The sequence below is a fragment of the Lolium perenne genome, chromosome 6 (genome assembly GCF_019359855.2).
Source record: "Lolium perenne isolate Kyuss_39 chromosome 6, Kyuss_2.0, whole genome shotgun sequence".
NCBI lineage: Eukaryota > Viridiplantae > Streptophyta > Magnoliopsida > Poales > Poaceae > Lolium > Lolium perenne.
The window spans coordinates 155,026,008-155,034,655 of record NC_067249.2 but is presented as its reverse complement, the minus strand read 5'-3'; positions in this window follow the sequence as shown (position 1 = coordinate 155,034,655).

Below are 8,648 nucleotides of genomic sequence, written 5' to 3'. Positions count from 1 at the left end.
TGATTTGTTTACTTACAAGATTCCTTTTCATAGGAAGTGGGTTAGACTTAAAAGTGTTTCTTATTTGCTTTTGATGCTCTCTTTTGCTTCAACTCTTATTTCTTGCGAGAGCATCATTAAAATTACTGAGCCCATCTTAATGGCTATAAAGAAAGCACTTCTTGGGAGATAACCCATGTTTTATTTTGCTACTGTTTTGTTGTGTCTTGGAAGTTGTTACTACTGTAGCAACCTCTCCTTATCTTAATTTTGTTGCATTGTTGTGCCAAGTAAAGTCTTTGATAGTAAGGTTCATACTAGATTTGGATTACTGCACAGAAACAGATTTCTTGCTGTCACGAATTTGAGCAGTAGTCTCTGTAGGCAACTCATAAAAATCTGCCAATTTACGTGAGTAATCCTCAGATATGTACGCAACTTTCATTCAATTTTAGAATTTTCATTTGAGCAAGTCTGGTGCACCTAAAAAATTCGTCTTTACGGACTGTTCTGTTTTGACAGATTCTGCCTTTTATTTCGCATTGCCTGTTTTGCTATGTTTGATGGATTTCTTTATTCCATTAACTTTCAATAGCTTTGTGCAATGTCCAGAAGTGTTAAGAATGATTATGTCACCTCTGAACATGTGAATTTTGATTATGCACTAACCCTCTAATGAGTTGTTTTGAGTTTGGTGTGGAGGAAGTTTTCAAGGATCAAGAGAGGAGGATGATACAATATGATCAAGGAGAGTGAAAGCTCTAAGCTTGGGGATGCCCCGGTGGTTCATCCCTGCATATTTCAATAAGACTCAAGCATCTAAGCTTGGGGATGCCCAAGGTATCCCCTCTTCATCGACAACATTATCAGGTTCCTCTAGTGAAACTACATTTTTATTCCATCACATCTTATATGCTTTACTTGGAGCGTCTGTATGTTTTTGTTTTGTTTTGTTTGAATAAAGTTGGATCCTAGCATTCATTGTGTGGGAGAGAGACATGCTCCGCTGTTGCATATGGACAAATATGTCCTTAGTTTTACTCATAATGTTCATGGCGAAGGTTGAAACTGCTTCGTTAACTGTTATATGGTTGGAAACGGAAAATGCTACATGTGGTAATTGGTATAATGTCTTGAATAATTTGATACTTGGCAATTGTTGTGCTCATAAGGATCATGTTTAAGCTCTTGCATCATATACTTTGCACCTATTAGTGAAGAAATACATAAAGCTTGCTAAATTTTGGTTTGCATGATTGGCCTCTCTAAGGTCTAGATATTTTCTAGTAAGGGTTTGAACAACAAGGAAGACAATGTAGAGTCTTATAATGCTTGCAATATGTTTTTATGACTTGTGTTTGCTTCAAATAACCTTGCTAGCCTAAGCCTTGTATTGAGAGGGATTACTTCTCATGCATCCAAATCCTTGAGCCAAAAACTATGCCACTTGTGTCCACCATACCTACCTACTACATGGTATTTCTCTGCCATTCCAAAGTAAATTGCTTGAGTGCTACCTTTAAATTTCTATCCTTTGTCTTTGCAATATATAGCTCATGGGACAAATAGCCTAAAAACTATTGTGGAATTCAATATGTACTTATGTATCTTATTTCTTATTAAGTTCCTTGTTGTGCGATAACCATGTTCCTGGGGACGCCATCAACTACCCTTTGTTGAATATCATGTGAGTTGTTATGCATGTTCGTCTTGTCTGAAGTAAGGGTGATTTATCATGAGATGAATGGTTTGAGCATGCATATTGTTAGAGAAGAACATTGGGCCGCTAACTAAAGCCATGATCCATGGTGGAAGTTTCAGTTTTGGACAACAATCCTCAATCTCTTATGAGAATATTATCTGTTGTTGAATGCTTATGCATTAAGAGGAGTCCATTATCTGTTGTCTATGTTGTCCCCGTATGGATGTCTAAGTTGAGAATAATCAAAAGCGAGAAATCCAATGCGAACTTTCTCCTTAGACCTTTGTACAAGCGGCATAGAGGTACCCCTTTGTGATACTTGGTTAAAACATATGTATTGCGATGATAATCCATGTAAATCCGAGCTAATTAGGACAAGGTGCGGGCACTATTGGTAATCTATGCATGAGGCTTGCAACTTGTAGGATATAATTTACATAATGCATATGCTTTATTACTACCGTTGACAAAATTGTTTCTTGTTTTCAAAATAAAAGCTCTAGCACAAATATAGCAATCCATGCTTCCCTCTTCGAAGGGCCTTTCTTCTACTTTTATGTTGAGTCAGTTTACCTACTTCTTTCCATCTCAAGAAGCAAACACTTGTGTTAACTGTGCATTGATTCCTACATACTTGCATATTGCACTTATTATATTACTTTATGTTGACAATATCCATGAGATATACATGTTACAAGTTGAAAGCAACCGCTGAAACTTAATCTTCCTTTGTGTTGCTTCAATGCCTTTACTATGAATTTATTGCTTTATGAGTTAACTCTTATGCAAGACTTATTGATGCTTGTCTTGAAAGTACTATTCATGAAAAGTCTTTGCTATATGATTCAATTGTTTAACCATTGTCTTTACCATTGCTTCGAATCGCTGCATTCATTACATGTGCTTACAATAGTATTGATCAAGATTATGATAGCATGTCACTTCAGAAATTATCTTTGTTATCGTTTACCTACTCGGGACGAGTAGGAACTAAGCTTGGGGATGCTGATAGGTCTCCAACGTATCGATAATTTCTTATGTTCCATGCTTGTTTTATGACAATACCTACATGTTTTATACATACTTTATGTCATATTTATGCATTTTCTGGCTCTAACCTATTAACAAGATGCCGAAGAGCGAGTTGCTGTTTTCTGCTGTTTTTGGTTTTAGAAATCCTAGTAAGGAAATATTCTCGGAATTGGACGAAATCAACGCCCAGGATCTTATTTTTCCATGAAGCTTCCAGAACACCGAAAGGGAAACGAAGTGGGGCGACGAGGCGCCCACACAACAGGGCAGCGCGGCCCAAGGGGGGCCCGCGCGGCCCTAGCGTGTGGGGGCCCCGTCAGCCCTCCGACTCCACCCTTCCGCGTACTTAAAGTCTTCGTCGCGAATACTCCAGTACCGAGAGCCACGATACAGAAAACCTTCCAGAGACGCCGCCGCCAATCCCATCTCGGGGGATTCAGGAGATCGCCTCCGGCACCCTGCCGGGGAGGGGAATCATCTCCCAGAGGACTCTTCACCGCCATGGTCGCCTCCGGAGTGATGTGTGAGTAGTTCACCCCTGGACTATGGGTCCATAGCAGTGGCTAGATGGTCGTCTTCTCCTAATTGTGCTATCATTGTTGGATCTTGTGAGCTGCCTAACATGATCAAGGTCATCTATTTGTAATGCTACATGTTGCGTTTGTTGGGATCCGATGAATATTGAATGCTATGTTATGTTGATTATCAATATATCATCTATGTGTTGTATATGATCTTGCATGCTCTCCGTTATTAGTAGAGGCTCTGGCCAAGTCGTTACTTGTAACTCCAAGAGGGAGTATTTATGCTCGATAGTGGGTTCATGCCTCCATTCAATCTGGGACAGTGACAGAAAGTTCTAAGGTTGTGGATGCGCTGTTGCCACTAGGGATAAAACATCAATGCTATGTCTAAGGATGTATTTGTTGATTATATTACGCACCATACTTAATGCAATTGTCTGTTGTTTGCAACTTAATACTGGAGGGGGTTCGGATGATAACCTGAAGGTGGACTTTTTAGGCATAGATGCATGCTGGATAGCGGTCTATGTACTTTGTCGTAATGCCCAATTGAATTTCACACTACTCATCATAACATGTATGTGCATGGCCATGCCCTCTTTATTTGTCAGTTGCCCAACTGTAATTTGTTCACCCAACATGCTATTTATCTTATGGGAGAGACACCACTAGTGAACTGTGGACCCCGGTCCATTCTTTTACATCGAATACAATCTACTGCAATACTCGTTCTACTGTTTTTTGCAAACATCATCATCCACACTATACATCTAATCCTTTGTTACAGCAAGCCGGTGAGATTGATAACCTCACTGTTAAGTTGGGGCAAAGTACTTTGGTTGTGTTGTGCAGGTTCCACGTTGGCGCCGGAATCTCTGGTGTTGCGCCGCACTACACTCCGCCGCCATCAACCTTCAACGTGCTTCTTGACTCCTACTGGTTCGATAACCTTGGTTTCTTACTGAGGGAAAAGCTTTCCGCTGTACGCATCACACCTTTCTCTTGGGGTTCCCAACGGGCGTGTGCTTTACGCGTCATCAACCTCCAAGCGAGTCACATGCGCTACCTGGAGGCGTTGAACATGCCTACTGCACTCTCTGTATGTGACTGCTCTATCTGTAGAGCAGCTTAAATTCATGTAAAATGTAGCTTATGTGGTAGGGTTCTATCGGTACTACTGTTGGATCTGTCGTGAATATATCTATGCTATGTTGGCTGCTGTATGCATCTTATCCTATATTTTCTCTGGATTTGTACCCTAGATTTCCTACCTGATTGGTTAAAAACGAAGGCATAAAGAAATAAATGGCGTTAAAAAACAGAAGAAGAAGCTGCTCTTGATTTGCTACCAATTTGGCTATGAAATATGAATGAGATCGAGCGAGAGAGAGGAAAAAGGTACATTAAAAACTGCTAATCTGGACGAAAAGGACAGAAACCACTCGTGCCCACATCCCGGACCCACACGACTCCACACGCTACGGCCCCACAAACACGGTCTCGTCCTGTCCCACGCGGTTCCTTCCTACCAGCCCCACACGACGCGGCCCCACAAACGACATGAGCCCACTCGTCAGCACGGAATGGTCAACTTAATGGATTCCTTCCGTCCCAGCTCCTTCTGCGGGTTTCAGACAAGGTCTTGGGGAAAACTGAGGAAAAACTACGGAGCTGGGGAAAACTGAGCACAACTAAGCAACCGAGGGCACGAAACCCTATTTTATAAATCTAATTAATGTTCAAAAATAGCTAGAATATGCTATTTATCTTAACTTAATAGGATACAATATCTTACAAGTAGTATTTTTTATCAACATTGATGTGACCAAATAAATGCATTATATAGCCGGTGCATGAGATTGGACCATTATTGAATCTACATGAGCACAAGCATTTAATTTGAAATATTTGACTTTGGAGTTAATATTTTATATAAAGATGGGTGTACATAAGTTTAGTACAATAAAGACAAATGAACATTAATTACAAGATATCCGTACACTGAGTTGCATTATCACTTATTTTATTATGAATTTATTTAAAATAATTCTACAATAACAACATGAAATAAATAGACGATACAAAATAATATTCCCTCCGGTTCATATTAATTGACTCTAATATGGATGTATCTAGACACATTTTAGTTCTAGATACATCCATATTAGAGTCAATTAATATGAATCGGAGGGAGTATCATATATTTACTACTCATGTAAGATTGTATTACACCCTAGAGAAGAACCATCAATAAATATGATGCCAAAAAACTAAAAATTAATAGATAGTGTTTGTACAAATCTTGAAAATTAAAATTGAAGTGACATTTAATCAAACTTATTATTGTAAATCTCTTCCATTGAAATAATATTCACTATCCGTCTTATTTGTGAGGAAACAAATCCATGGTACAATAAATGCATAAGATATAATGGTGTTTGCTCCTACATATCTAAAAGAGCGCCATTAAGTACCATATAAAGAAATAAAGAAGAAATATAGTGTATACAAACTACGAGTATATCAATTTTAGAGCTATAAAGATATTTGAACATTAATTTAAACGTTTTCATAAATGCAACCTTGAAATGATGGTGGGTCTATAAAAATACTTTCAAAGAAGATTTGTGGAAAGGACCCCAAATAGGTGACCAAAGAAGCATCAAAACTACCAATAGTCTCTTCTCGCAATATGGCACTCATCACTAGCAAAACAAGGACGATTATCTGCATAACTGCAATTGCTCTCTTTGTTGTTCCGATGATGTGTTCTATATTACCATCCTCTCATGCAGGTAGGCAACACTTTCTTTGTTTACTCTGCATTTTGTATGCATATAAGAAAATGATTATATATATATATATATTCTTGGTTTAATCTTTGTATACACGATAACTAAATTATTTATGTTCTAATTTATTGCATTTGTAGTTGAACAGTGGACATGCCAGCCTTTAAAAAATTGCACTTCTCATTTGTGCCACTCTCATTGCAAAAAAGGAGGAGTTGGTGGTCACAAGGTTGGCTACAAATGTCTCGATAAGGATGGGTGTTGCTGCGGAAAAAAGGTTACGATACAAAAATGATATCACCGGTGGTGATCATGCTTTGTGAAAAGCAATGTTGATGAATAAGATCCTTTATTGTAATTGATCAATATGCATTTTATGCATTAAGAAATCTTAATTGAATAACTTATGTTTCTTATTGGACTCTGTTTTACCGATTTCGATTCCTTCGCCCAAAAAAAATTAGGTTGTACTTCACCATGTTCACAACACATGATTAGTAGTTTAGTACATTCCTCTAAGACCTTGTTAGTGGTACGCCTGTCATACTGAAGACCTATAGTTAGGTCAACCATGGCAACCCCTGAAATTTCTTAGATTTACACGTTACTAGATGACCCGTTGCGCTATCGCGCAAATGGCAAAATAAACTCAGAATTTAAAACATAAGTTTTAATCTATCTTACTATTAAGAATAGACAAAGTTATGTACAAAATCACCGGTAGATACATAGGCATTACTCTTATGACAATGTCAAAGAGCTTGATTTTCCAACTTTATGACGAATATAAAGTGAATAGTACCTGGTCATGAGGCATTTCGAGTTTTTTTTTTACCCAGGATACAATGAAAGTAATTTCCTAGGGAAATAATTTTATACAAGTACAATACATGATCATCTTTGATTTAAAAATAGTTTGATTTTTATAACTTTTTTTATTTTATTTTTCCAAGTATGGGGGTGTGTAGCACCCGAGAGCCACAATGCATTTCTCCTAACATTCCTCGCTATTGACCTTCCTTCTAACACAAAAAATCTCTGGTGGAATAACACGATTATTGATGCAATGTCAGACCTAACTGATCAGTAGATGTACAATCCTGAAGGAACAAGAGAAACAAAACAATTGTTGAATGTACTAAGTAGATGGTTTCGTAATTGAATGGAGCAGGTTCAATTCCACAAAATGATAGATTCACAAACTATGGTAGGCAGAAACATAAATGGCATGTTTCAGCTTACCAATTATCACTACATCAATATTCTGAAGAAAGGAAAGCAATAACAATCAACAAAGCTGAATTCAAAGACAAAGGGGCATAGCCGCACAACTGAACAGCATACATGATCAGGTGATATCACCAAAAAATCCAGAAGTGAACACAGAGACCAAATCAGGGTGCTTGAGTTTTAGTTGATTTTGAACAAACTCAGGAGCATGCAAAACTTTTGAACACCCCATGGCTCCACACCCATACTTCTATCCACGATTCTCATCCATAATTTTCTTCACATAGGGTTCTATAATTTCTGCATCAGTTCTGCACATAAAAGAGAAGAGATTTACAAACCTATGGCTTAATTTTAGATCGCTCAACTGTTACTATGAGAGATTTAAAGACTGCTAATTTACAAATATGGGGTGCAGCTCTAGTGTGTTAAAAAAGGGATTCTCTTTCAGTATGTTAAAAAATTACTGCTGACACAAGTTGCATTTTATGAAGAATTACTGAAGACAATTCTATCTATTCCTTTAAAAAACATTAAATATACACTGCTATAGAACTATTAGCGCTAGATAGCGCTTGATCAGAAGATCCAGACAAAAAAGAGTCAAAGATCGCCCGGATAGAAGATGATATTCTCATACACAATCAGAGAGAGCAGAAGACTATGCATATGCTAGGGTATAATAAGTCATCTTAGCATAATTAATCTTGTTTCAAACCACAAGTAAAACTACAGGTTAAAAGAGAAACGAATTCTTAATGGATATGCCTTGTGGCTTTAAAACTTTCAGCAATAAAGAGAATCAAGTGGCTTTTAAAATGCACAGCACATGATAATGTGATGAATTAGAATGTGTAGTGTAAGCAGTAAGTTGAGGCAGTATTGGCTTACATTTACCATGTCACCGAAAATAATGGAGTAGCAGTATCTACAAGGAGGTGCTGTGAAGATTTAGGCTTGCCCCATATAACTTTTCCATTATACAGTAGTAGTATGTACATATGGGGAAAATTGCGTTGTCAAAACAATAGTGATGGCAACTGAGAACTATTTGGAAGACAAAATTTGTTCCGTACACACCGAAAGGGAAATGGGCTAAAATACCGCCTCATCAATTCGGAGCTCTTTATACGTGCAACATCAATTCCCTTGTATACTCTTTGAAATGAACAATGCATTTAGCATTACAAAGGAATTTAATCACTGGAAAGGTTAATTAAATCGACATCCTTGCCTTTTGTTAATGTGCAGGTTGCATACACAGATCAGAGTGCTAGTATATGGGCAACAAAAGGATATGAGACTGGGTTGTACCTTGTTTAACTGAAGAAGCCTGCGATTTTTCTCGGCAGCAGCAGCAAGCAGGCGCGGTGGCTGGCGGCTTCAGCT